The following is a 12,696-nucleotide window of genomic DNA, read 5'->3' on the forward strand; positions in this document are numbered from 1 at the left end:
AAAAAATAACAACAAAATTCATATATCAAGGGAATCAATGAAAAAAAGATAAAAAGGAAGGTCACCTAGCTGTTCCAGATCTCAAACTGTATTATAAATCAACACGTGTCAAAACTATCTGGTACTGGCTAAGATAGACTGGTGGATCAATGTAATAGCTTAGGTACGTAAAACATAGTAGTAAATGACCATAGTAATATCTAGTCTTTGATAAATCCATAAGCCTCAGCTTCTGGGATAAGAATTCACTATTCACAAAAACTGTTGGGAAAACTAGAAAACAATATGGCATAAACTAGGTATAAATCAACATCTTATGCTAAATACCAAGATAAGGTCCAAATGGGTGCATTATTTAGACATAAAGAATGATGCCATAAGTAAATCAGCAGAGCAAGGAATAATTTATCTGTCAGATCTATGTGGAAGGGAAGATTTTTTTTAACCAAACAAGAGATATAGAGCATTGTGGGAAGTAAAATGGAGAATTCTGATTATATTAAAGTTTTTATACAAACAAAACCAATACTTCTAAGATTAGAAGGAAAACATAAAACTGGGAAATAACTTTCAGAGCAAGTATCTATGATAAAGGTCTCATTTCTCAAATATATACAGAACTAAGTCAAATTTGTAAGAATACATATCATTCCCCAATTGCGAAATGGTCAAAGGGTATGAACAGGCAGTTTTCATATGAAGAAATCAAAGCTATTTATACTTATATGAAAAAACTCTAAATCATGATTGATAAAAGAATTGCAAATTAAAACAACTTAGGCTCTTCTTCCTCCTTCCTCTTCTGCTCCCCTTCTCATGTTGCTGCTTCCTCTACCACTGGCTTGTGACCCACTCCAAACCCTCTTTGCCATGGAGGATTGCTATAAGCTGGACCAACAGAAACTGCAGGCACTGAAAGCCACCACTGTGGCCAACTCAGTCCACCCCACATCATGCTGCAGTGCAGCAGAGATTATGGCGGTCTTCTTCTTCCACACCATGAAGTACAACCCCCAGGACTCCAGGGATCCAAGCAATGACTGCTTTGTGCTCTCCAAGGGTCATGTAGCTCCCATCCTCTATGCAGTCTGGGCTGAGGTGGGCTTTGTGCCAGAGACTGAGTTTTTGAACTTGAGGAAGATTGCCTCCATTTTAGATGGCCTAAACAAGTCTTTACAGATGTGGCTATTGGCTCCTTGGGTCAAGGGCTTGGGGCAGCTTATGGAATGGCCTACACAGGCAAATACTTCAACAAAGCCAGCTACTGTGTCTATTGTTTGCTGGGTGATGGGGAGGTATCTGAAGTCTCCACGTAGGAGACTATTGCCTTTGCAGGATTCTACAAGCTGGACAATCTGGTTGCCATCTTTGACGTTAATCAGCTATGCCAAAGTGACCCTGCCTCACTGTAGCAACATGTGGAAATGTACCAGAAGCAATGTGAATCCTTTGGGTGGAACATCATAGTTGTGAATGGACACAGTGTAGAAGAACTCTGCAAGGTCTTTGACCAGGGCAAGCATAAGCCACTAGTTGTCATTGCAAAGACATAAAAAGGCAGAAGAATCTCAGGTGTGGAAGATAAGGAAGCTTAGCATGGGAAACCCCTTCCCCAAAACATGGCAGAACAGGTCATCGAGGAAATATACAGCCAAATACAAAGCAAGAAGAAGATTCTAGCTACCCTTCCCAAAGAGGGTGCCCCCACAGTTAACATCACCAATATCCAAATGCAATCTCCCCCAAATTTCAAACTTGGAGACAAGCTAGCCACCCTCAAAGACTAAAGCATGGCACTGGCCAAACTGAGGAACACCAGTGACCATATGATTGACCTCAATGGGAACACCAAGAATTCCACCTTTTCAGAACTCTTTAAAGAGGAGCATACCAATTGCTTCATTGAGTGTTTCATTGCCAAACAGAACATGTTGAGTATTGCCATGGGGTATGCCACATGGGATGGGACCATGCCTTTCTGCAGCACGTTTGCTGCTTTCTTAACCAGGGCCTTTGACCTGATCTGTATGGCAGCCATTTCTGAGAACAACATCAACCTGTTTGGCCTGAACTATGGAATGTCCATCAGTGAAGATGACCCTTCTCAGATGTCCCTTGAAGATCTTGCCTTGTTCCGGAGCATTCCCAATGGGACAATCTTTTACCCAAGTGATGCTGTGGAGAAAGCAGTTGAGTTAGGTGCCAACACGAAGGGCATCTGTTGTATAAGGACCAGTTGCCCAGATAACGCAGTCATTTACAACAACAATGAAAACTTCCAGATTGGCCAGGCTAAGGCGGTCTTGAAGAGCAAAGATGACCAGGTGACTGTGATTAGAGCTGGAGTAACCCTCCATGAAGCCTTGGCAGCTGCAAAGCAGCTGAATAAAGAGAAGATCAGTATCCAGGTGCTTGGTCTCTTTACAAGTAAGCCCCTGGATAAGAAACTGATCCTTGACAGTGCCCAGTAACCCATGGCTGCATCCTGACTGTGAAAGGCCATTACTTTGAAGGTGGCATGGGAGAAACTGTGGCTGCTGTCATGGTCGGTGAACCTGGCATCACCATCACTCTTTTGGTGGTCTCTAATGTCCTGAGAAGCAAGAAGCCAGTGGAGCTGCTGAAGATATTTGATATCAACAAGGACACCATTGTTTAGGCTGTCAAGGTGGCCTTGTCTCAAGCCTAAGATGCCTGTTGGAGATTCCAGGCCAAAACACAGAAAAGGGAAGAGAGAAAGAAACATTCCTGTACATTTAGATACATTTAAGTAACTTTTGTTTCTACTAATGATCAATTGAAAATAATTATTAAAAATGTTTTGAGGAAAAAAAAACAACTTGAGAGTACCACCTCACAGCTATAAGATCGGTTAATATGACAGAAAAAGAAAGTGACAAATGTTGAAGGTGTGGAAAAATTGGGGCACTAATGCACTACTGGTAGAACTGTGAACTGATCCAGTCATTCTTGAGAGAAATTTGGAGCTATAGCCAAAGGGCAATCAAATTTTGCATACCTATTGATCCAGCAACACCACTACTAGGTCTGTATCCTAAAGAGATCATAGTAAACAAAAAAGGACATACATGTACAAAAAATACTTATAGCAGTTCTTTTAGTAGTGGTAAAAAAATTTGAAATTGAGGGGATGTCCATCATTTGAGGAATGGCTGAACAAGCTGTGGTATATGAATGTAATGGAGTACTTTGTGCTATAAGAAATAATGAGCAGATGGATTTCAGAAAAACTTTGACTTGCATGAACTGATGCAAAGTGAAGTAAGCAAAACCAAGAGAACACTGTACACAGTAACATCAGACTTCCGTGTCTGGGAGCCAAGATGGCAGAGTGAAAAGGTAGTCTCTCTCACTCTCCCCTGTCAATCTCTGAAAACCCAGAAAATATCACCCCAGAAAAAAACCCTGGAACAGCTGAACTAGAAGAAAGATGGGGAGCAGCAGTGCAGCAGCCCAGCAAATGGGTCTCTCAGTGGCTCAGCAAAAATAAGGGAGGCAGAACTATGAGGGGCTCCAGGCCCATAAGTACCCTGTGGCAATCATCTGAAAGGAGATAAAGAAAGCAACCTAAAGGCTTCCTAAAGCCCTGGCCTTGCTGGTTCCAGCCCAACACCAGGTGAGCTGTCAGAACCATATGTAGCCTCCAATTGTGAAGAAATCCTGAAGCCCAGGTGGTAGAGCAGGCAAACACCAACACCTGGACCTCTGAGTGCCTCAGCGAGGGCAGGGGGTGAACCTGTGGAAACCAGCTCAGAAAACCACCAGGAGCCTTGGCACTCTACCACAAAGGAATCTCCCAGTGCATTAGCAGAAACGAGGGAGACAACACTGCAGGGGGCCCCAGGCAGATAAACATCCTGCAGCACCCATCTAAAAGGAGCTGAAGAAAGCTAAAGGAAAGGAAAAGCAGGCAACCTAGAATTGCCTAAAAGTTCCAGCTTTGCTGATTCCAGCCCAACACCAGGTAAGGTGCTGGAAACATACAGCCTCCAATTCCCAGCATAAGAGGCCCCAGCACACAAAGCCAGTGACCAAGACCTAGGCTCCCAACACAAGAAGCTTGGGTCAGTACCCTCTGTTCCCCAGCAGGAGAGCTCAATCTCTTTAAAGGCCAGGGAATAAAGAAACACCATGAGTAAAAAGAAACGTACCATAGATTCATATTATGAGAAGAGTGAAGATCAAGACAGAAATTCTGAAGAGGACAACATTGTCAACAAACCCACATCTGCAACAACAAAAGGGAATATGAACTGGTCTGAAGCCCAAAAAGCCTTCTTAGAAGAGCTCAAGAAGGATTTTAATAGTCAAATGAGAGAGGTAGAAGAGTCCTTCAAAAATACAATTGGCCAATTGGAAAAAAAAATACACTGAAGAAAACAAGTCCCTAAAAAACACAATTGGCCAGTTGAAGAAGGAAGTACAAAAACTAACAGAAGAAAACAATCTGTTAAAAACTAGAATTGGACAAATGGAAACTAATGTCTCTATGAGAGAGCAAGAATCAGTCAAACAGAAACAAAAAATGAAAAAATAGATGAAAATGTAAAATACCTCATCAGTAAAACAACCGACCTGGAAAATCGATTCAGGAGAGACAATTTAAAAATTATTGGACTACCTGAAAATCATGATGAAAAAAAGAGCCTGGACAGTATCTTTCAGGAAATCATAAAGGAAAACTGCCGAAGTCCTAGAACCAGAAGGGAAAATAACCATAGAAAGAATCCACCATCACCACCTGAAAGAGATCCCAAATTGACAACGCCAAGAATATAATAGCAAAATTCCAAAATTACCAGATGAAAGAGAAGGTGCTGCAAGCAGCCAGAAAGAAACAATTTAAATATCATGGAACCACAGTCAGGATTACACAGGACCTTGCAGCTTCTACATTAAAAGACGCAGGGCATGGAACATGATATTCCATAAGGCAAAGGAGCTTGGAATGCAGCCAAGGATCAATTACCCAGCAAAAATGAGCATCATTTTTCAAGGGAGGAGGTGGATATTCAATGAAATAGGAGACTTCCAAACTTTCCTGATAAAAAGACCAGAGCTCAACAAAAAATTTGATCTTCAAGTACAGGACTCAAGAAGGACATAAAAAGGTAAATGGGACAGAAAGATACAATATGTTGTTAATGGGGGGGGTGTTTAAACCCCTACAAGGGAATATGACTTGCAACCCTTGAGAACTGTATTGTTATTACACCATGTTAAATGAGTATACATAAAGAGGGTGGATATTAGTTGACTTTGATGTAATGATAAAAAAAAATCTAATCAAATGGATCCAAATAAGTGGATTAATCTGATCTTAGAAAATGTAATGAGAAAGGAGGAGACAGACAAGGCCAAATTACATTACAGGAAAAGACAGAAAATCCTATAACAGCAGAGGGAAAGAAGGGGGGAAAGCATTATTTGAACCTTACTCTCATCAGATTTGGCTCAAGAAGGGCATAACATAATCAGTTAGGTATAGAAATCTAACTTGTCCTATAGGCAGTAGGAGGGGGAAGGGGAAAAGAAAAGGGAGGGAGAAGGGAGGGAAGAAGCAGTAAGAGTGAAGGGGAAGAAAAGGGAAAGGGATGATGAAAGGGGGAAGGGACAGAAGGAGGTGGTGGTCAAAAGCAAAACTATTGAAGGGGGGAAAGGAAAAAGGAGAAAGAAAAGCATAAATAGGGGGGAAAAAGGATGGAGAAAAAGACACACATAGTAATCATAACTGTGAATGTGAATGGGATGAACTCTCCCATAAACGGAAATGATTGCAGAATGGATTAAAAACCATAATCCTACAATATGTTGTTTACAGGAAACACATTTGAAAAAGAGTGACACATACAGGGTAAAGGTAAAAGGCTGGAGCAGAATATATTATGCTTCAGCTGAAGTAAAAAAGCAGGGGTAGCAATCCTGATCTCAGACAAAGCAAAAGCAAAAATAGATCTAATCAAAAGAAATAAGGAAGGAAACTACATCCTGCTAAAAGGCACCATAGACAATGAAGTAATATCATTACTAAACATATATGCAAATGGTATAGCATCCAAATTCTTAGAGAAGTTCAGGGAGTTACAGGAAGAAATAGACAGCAAAACTATACTAGTGGGGAGCCTGAAAATCCACCTCTCGGCCTAGATAAATCTAACCACAAAATAAACAAGAAAGAAGTTAAGGAGGTGAATAGAACATTAGAAAAGTTAGGTATGATAGACCTCTGGAGAAAACTGAATGAGGATAGAAAGGAATATACTTTTTTCTCGCAGTACATGGCACATACACAAAAATGACCATGTACTAGGGCATAAAAACCTCACAATCCAATGCAGAAAGGCAGAAATATTAAATGCATCCTTTCCAGATCATGATGCAATAAAAATTATATGTAATAAAGGGCCATGGAAAGATAGACTAAAAAATAATTGGAAACTAAATAATCTAATCCTAAAAAATGATTGGGTCAAACAACAAATCATAGAAACAATCAATAATTTCATTCAAGAGAATGACAATAATGAGACAATATACCAAAACCTATGGAGAAAGCAGTTCTTAGGAGAAGTTTTATATCTCTAAATGCTTACATAAATAAAATAGAAAAAGAGGAGATTAATAAATTGCACATACAACTAAAAAAAGTAGAAAAAGAACAACTAAAAAATCCTCAAATAAACACTAAATTAGAAATATTGAAAACCAAAGGAAAAATTAAGAAAATTGAAATTAAGAAAACTATTGAACTAATAAATAAAACTAAGAGCTGGTTTTATGAAAAAAACCAATAAAATAGACAAAACTTTCATTAATTTAATTTAAAAAAAAGAAAACAAAATTACTAGTATCAAGAATGAAAAGGGCAAAGCTACCACCAAGGAAGAGGAAATTAAAACAACAATTAGGAATTATTTTGCCCAAACCTTTCATTAATTTAATTTAAAAAAAAGAAAACAAAATTACTAGTATCAAGAATGAAAAGGCGAAAGCTACCACCAAGGAAGAGGAAATTAAAACAACAATTAGGAATTATTTTGCCCAATTATATGCCAACAAATTTGGCAATCTTAGTGAAATGCATACATATTTACAAAAATATAAATTGCCCAGATTAACCAAAGAGGAAGTAAAATACTTAACCCCATCTCAGAAAAAGAAATTGAACAAGCCATTGATGAACTTCCTAGGAAATAATCTCTAGGGCCAGATGGACTTACATGCAAATTCTATCAAACATTTAAAGAACAATTAATTCCAATACTATATAGACTATTTGGGAAAAAAGGTGAAGAAGGAGTGTTACCAGATTCTTTTTATGATACAAATATGGTGTTGATACCTAAACCAGGAAGAGTCAAAATAGAGAAAGAAAATTATAGACCAATTTCTCTAATGAATATAGATACAAAAATTTTAAATGAAATACTAGCAAATAGATTGCAGCAACTTTTCACAAGAATAATACACTATGACCAGGTAGGATTTATATCAGGAATGCAGGGTTGGTTCAATATTAGGAAAACTATCAGCATAATTGAGAATATCAACACCAACTCCAACAGAAACCACATGATCATCTCAATAGATGCAGAAAAGGCTTTTGATAGAATACAACACCCATTTCTATTAAAAACGCTAAAAAGCATAGGTATAAATGGAGTCTTCCTTAAAATAATAAATAGCATATATCTAAACCTTCAGCAAGCATTATATGTAATGGGGACAGGCTAGAAGCATTTCCAGTAAGATCAGGGGTGAAACAAGGATGTCCATTATCACCACTGTTATTCAATATTGTACTGGAAACCTAAGCTTTAGCAATAAGAGAAGAAAAAGAAATTGAAGGCATTAGAATAGGCAAAGAAGAAACAAAGCTATCACTCTTTGCAGATGACATGATGATATACTTAGAGAATCCTAGAGAATCAAGTAAAAAACTACTTGAAATAATAAACAACTTTAGCAGAGTTGCAGGCTATGAAATAAACTCACATAAATCATCAGCCTTTCTATATATTACCAACAAAGCCCACCAGCAAGAGATAGAAAGAGAAATCCCATTTAAAGTTACTATAGACATTATAAAATATTTAAGAGGCTACCACCTGAAACAAAGCCAGGAACTCTATGAAGAAAATTGCAAAACACTTTTCACACAAATAAAATCAGATCTAAAAATTGGAAAAACATCAGTTGCTCATGGGTAGGCCGAGCTAATATATAAAAATGACAATCCTACCTAAGCTAATTTACTTATTCAGTGCCATACCAATCAAACTACCAAAAAATTATTTTATAGAGTTAGAAAAAATAATAACAAGATTCATTTGGAAAAACAAAAGGTCCAGAATATCAAAGGAACTAATGAAAAGAAATGCAGGGGAAGGTGGCCTAGCAATTCCAGATCTTAAATTGTATTATAAAGCAGCAATCATCAAAACTGCTTGGTACTGGCTAAGAAATAGGGAGGTGGATCAGTGGAATAGGTTAAATATGCAAGACACAGTAGTCAATGACTATAGTAATCTATTATTTGATAAACCCAAAGACCCCAGCTTCTGGGATAAGAACCCACTCTTTGAAAAAAACTGCTGGGAAAACTGGAAAAGAGTATGGCAGAAACTAGGCATAGACCCAAATCTCACACCATATACCAAAATAAAGTCAAAATGGGTTCATGACTTAGATATAAAGGCTGATACCATAAGTAAACTGGGAGAACAAGGAATAGTTTACCTATCAGATCTATGGAGAACAGAAGAATTCATGACCAAACAGGAGATAGAGAACATTATGAAAAGCAAAATGGATAATTTTGATTACATTAAATTGAAAAGTTGTTGCACAAACAAAGCCAATGCAACTAAGAGTAGAAGGAAGGTAGAAAATTGGGAAAGAATTTTTACAACCAGTCTCTCTGATAAAGGCCTCATTTCTAAAATATATAGAGAATTAAGACAAATTTATAAGAACACAAGCCATTCCCCAATTGATAAATGGTCAAAGGATATGAACAGACAGCTCTGAGATGAAGAAATTAAAGCCATCTATAGTCATATGAAAAAATGCTCTAAATTGTTATTGATTAGAGAAATGCAAATCAAAACAACTCTGAGGTACCACATCGCACCTATCAGATTGGCCAATATGACAAAAGAGGAAAATGATCAATGTTGGAGAAGATGTGGGAAAATTGGAACACTAATACATTGTTGGTGGAATTGTGAAATGATCCAAGTATTTTGGAGAACAATTTGGAACTATGCCTAAAGGGCTACAAAAATGTGCATAGCCTTTGATCCAGTGATAGCAGTTTCAGGGCTATATCCCAAAAGATCAAACAAATGGGAAAAGGACCCACATGTACAAAAATATTCTCTTTTTGTGGTAGCAAAGCATTGGAAATTGAGAGGATGCCCATCAATTGGGGAATGTCTGAGCAAGTTGTGGTATATGAATGTAATGAAAGGCTGACTTCAGAAAAACCTGGAAAGACTTCTATGGTCTGATGCTGAGTGAAGTGAGCAGAACGAAGAGGACTTTGTACACAACAATAGCCATGTTATGCGATGACTAATACTGCTATACTGAAATCTTCTCAGCATTACAAGGATCTAAGACATCTCCAGAGGCCTTGGGATGGAAAATGCTGTCCACATCCCAAGAAAGAACTGTGGAAGTTGAATCACTATCACTTATTTTTACCTTCTGTTGAGTTTTGTTTCATCTTTCTGATGGTTCCTCCTGTTGCTTTTAATTTTTATTTACAACTTCACCAATGTGAAAATATGTTTAATAGGAATGTAAATGTAAAGCCTATATCAGCTTGTGTGCCATCTTGGGGTGGGGGGAAGAAGGGGGAGAAAAATTTTCAACTCAAAAGCATATGGAAGTGATTGTTGATAAATCAAAATAAATTAATAAAATTTAAAAAAACCCACAGTAACATCAATGTTGTGCAATGATCAGTTATAAATAACTTAGCTCTTCTCAGCAATCTAATGGTCTAAGACAATCCCAAAGGACTCATGTTGAAAAATGCTATCTACATCCCAAGAAAGTACTGATGAAGTCTGAATGCAGATCAAAACATACTATTTTCACTTTCTTTTTGTGTGTGTGTGTTTTTCCTTTTGGTCTGTTTTTCTTTTTCTGTTTACAACATGATTAATGTAGAAATATGTTTTACATGACTGCATATGTATAACCTATATCAAATTGTTTAATTTTTAGGGATGGGGAAAGAGAGAGAAGGAGGGCGAAAATTTAGAACTCAAAATTAAAAAAAAAAACTGAGTGTTAAAAATTGTTTTTACATGTAATTAGAAAAAAATGAAATATCCTTAAAAAGAAACAAGAGAAGAGGATGCAATATATTTACAGTGGGGTAAAGTGTAATTAATAAGTCTTAATTTGATTCTAAGCCATTCAAATAAAGATCTTCCTTAGAGATCCAAAATACAAAAATATTTCAGTGCCTCTCATTTCTGGAACATTTTGATTTGAATGTTACATCAACATAAATGGGCCACTAATGGCTTGGTACAAACGTCTTCTGTATATATGAAGTAAACATTTGTTTATTAATTTGATTCAGAGAAGGAAATTTATCAAATAGGACTATATTAGTTAAGAAATGTTTCATAAGTGAGAAAGACCTTGAACTGGCTTCTTTGCAGCAGAGGAAGTGGGCATATTAAGAAACAACTTCACAGGAAACAGCATTACTAGTCTATTAAAGGACATAGCATCTGACCATTGCTTTAGATTTCGGGAATTCATATCTGCACTCTGTCAAGTGGTATTGGAGTATCATATTCAGGGTACCATATCTTATTAACCTGTCTGAAAGTAAAAATTAAGCACAAGGAGTTGTTGATTTAAGAAGAGTTATTCAGAGTTTCATTTTTCTCTTCTAAGGAATCCCATGACACAACTGCATATGTGTAGTCTCTGCCTTATAAGCTTTGTTCTTTTATTAAAATAAAATAAGATCAATAGATATTTACTGAGCCCCTACTGTTCTTATAGGAACATGAAATACATTTCTTTCCTCTTTGTTTGCCTTTCATTTTCTGCTGCTATTTCAGATGGTCTAAAAAGTTATTTTCTTCATTATATGCCTTCACTTATGTTTATATAAACACATAGGAATTGATTGTTATAGCAGCTATAGAAAAAAAACCCCTCAAATATAGATCTTTATCAAAGTTGTCCTGACTGAATAGAAATTAACTTTTTTAAATGATCCAGGCCACAAAGGATCACCTTCCCATTATTTAAATTTAGTAAAACCATATGAAAAGTGCACAGTGTGTGTGGGGGGAGGAGCAGAGACAAGATGGTGGAGTAAAAGCAGTAACTTGCTTAATTCTCCCACAAATTCCATTAAATATCAGGAAAAATGGCTCTAAACAAATTCTAGAGTAGCAGAACCCACAAAAAGAAAGAGTGAAACAAATTTCCAGCCCAAGAGAACTTGGATGGTTGATTAGAAAGGTCTGTTGCATCAGGCTGGGAGAGGAGCACAGTTCAGTGTGGGCCACACAGGCAAAGACAAGGCCTTAGCAAACCTGGAGCAGACCTCAGGGGATTGAATCAAGGGGAGCTGTGGTGGTTTCCAGAATTCTCAACCCACGAATGCCAAAGACAACTTAAAAGTTCAGTAGGAAAGTTCTGTTGAACATTGGTGAGAGAGGAGCTCTGTCTAGCCCCAGCCTGGTGGAGCGCTAGGGTGTTGGCTGCTTCTAGGAATGCTCAGTGCACAGACGGTGGAGGGATGAAGCAACTTATCAGAAGGGGATTGCAGGGATCTCTTTGCTGGTGCTGAAGTAGGATTCTCTTGCTTTGCCTATGCTTGGATCTGGGTCACAGTTCTAGGTGACAGTACTTGGAGCAAGGAGGAGTGCTGGTGTGGTGGAGCTTGTGTTGGTGGTACAGAGAGAATCCTCCTCACAATTCCAAGGTACAAAAGACTGCTTGTGGTACTTGGATCTGGGTCATAGTTCTGGGTGGTGGTCCTGGTGTGAGGAGGAGTGCTGGCACAGGAGAGCTTGTAGTGGTGGTACAGATAAAATCCTCCTCACAGTTCCAAGACAGAAAAGAGGGCTTGTGGTCACTCGTAGACCAGAGCACAGGCCAGGAAAGGAGTAAACACCTCGCCCTTGATCATACCACCTTGGATGAACTGAAAATTTACTGGTCCCTAGAAGTATCTTTGGAAACATCAGGAGAAAACCTCCGAAGCTTGGGACAGTACATTCTTGCACTGGAAGAAACCCCCTACTGTAACAAGAGTTTAAAACTCAAGTAATTGTCAGGGAACATGAGCAAACAGTGCAAAAAAAAGGTCAGACCATAGATCTTACTTTGGTGACAAAGAAGATCAAAACATGAAACCAGAAGAAGACAACAAAGTCAAACCTCCTATATCCAAAGTCTCCAAGACAAATATGAATCAATCTCAGGTCGTGGAAGAGCTCAAAAAGGATTTTGAGGAGCAAATAAGAGAAGTATAGGAAAAACTGGGAAGAGAAATGAGTGATACAAGAAAATCATGAAAAACAAGTCAACAGCTTGCTAAAGGAGACTCAAAAAAAATACTGAAGAAAATAACACCTTAAAAAATAGACTAACCCATTTGGCAAAAAAGGTCCAAAAAGCCAATGAAGA

The 12,696-nt window shown here is 37.9% G+C and overlaps 1 pseudogene; it reads left to right on the plus strand.

Moving 5' to 3' along the window:
• The first annotated feature begins 870 nt into the window (after positions 1–870).
• Positions 871–2,689, plus strand: LOC110206938 (transketolase pseudogene; annotated as a pseudogene).
• The last annotated feature ends 10,007 nt before the right edge of the window (positions 2,690–12,696 follow it).

The sequence above is a fragment of the Phascolarctos cinereus genome, unplaced genomic scaffold (assembly GCF_003287225.1).
Source record: "Phascolarctos cinereus isolate Bilbo 61053 unplaced genomic scaffold, phaCin_HiC Scaffold_1;HRSCAF=81, whole genome shotgun sequence".
NCBI lineage: Eukaryota > Metazoa > Chordata > Mammalia > Diprotodontia > Phascolarctidae > Phascolarctos > Phascolarctos cinereus.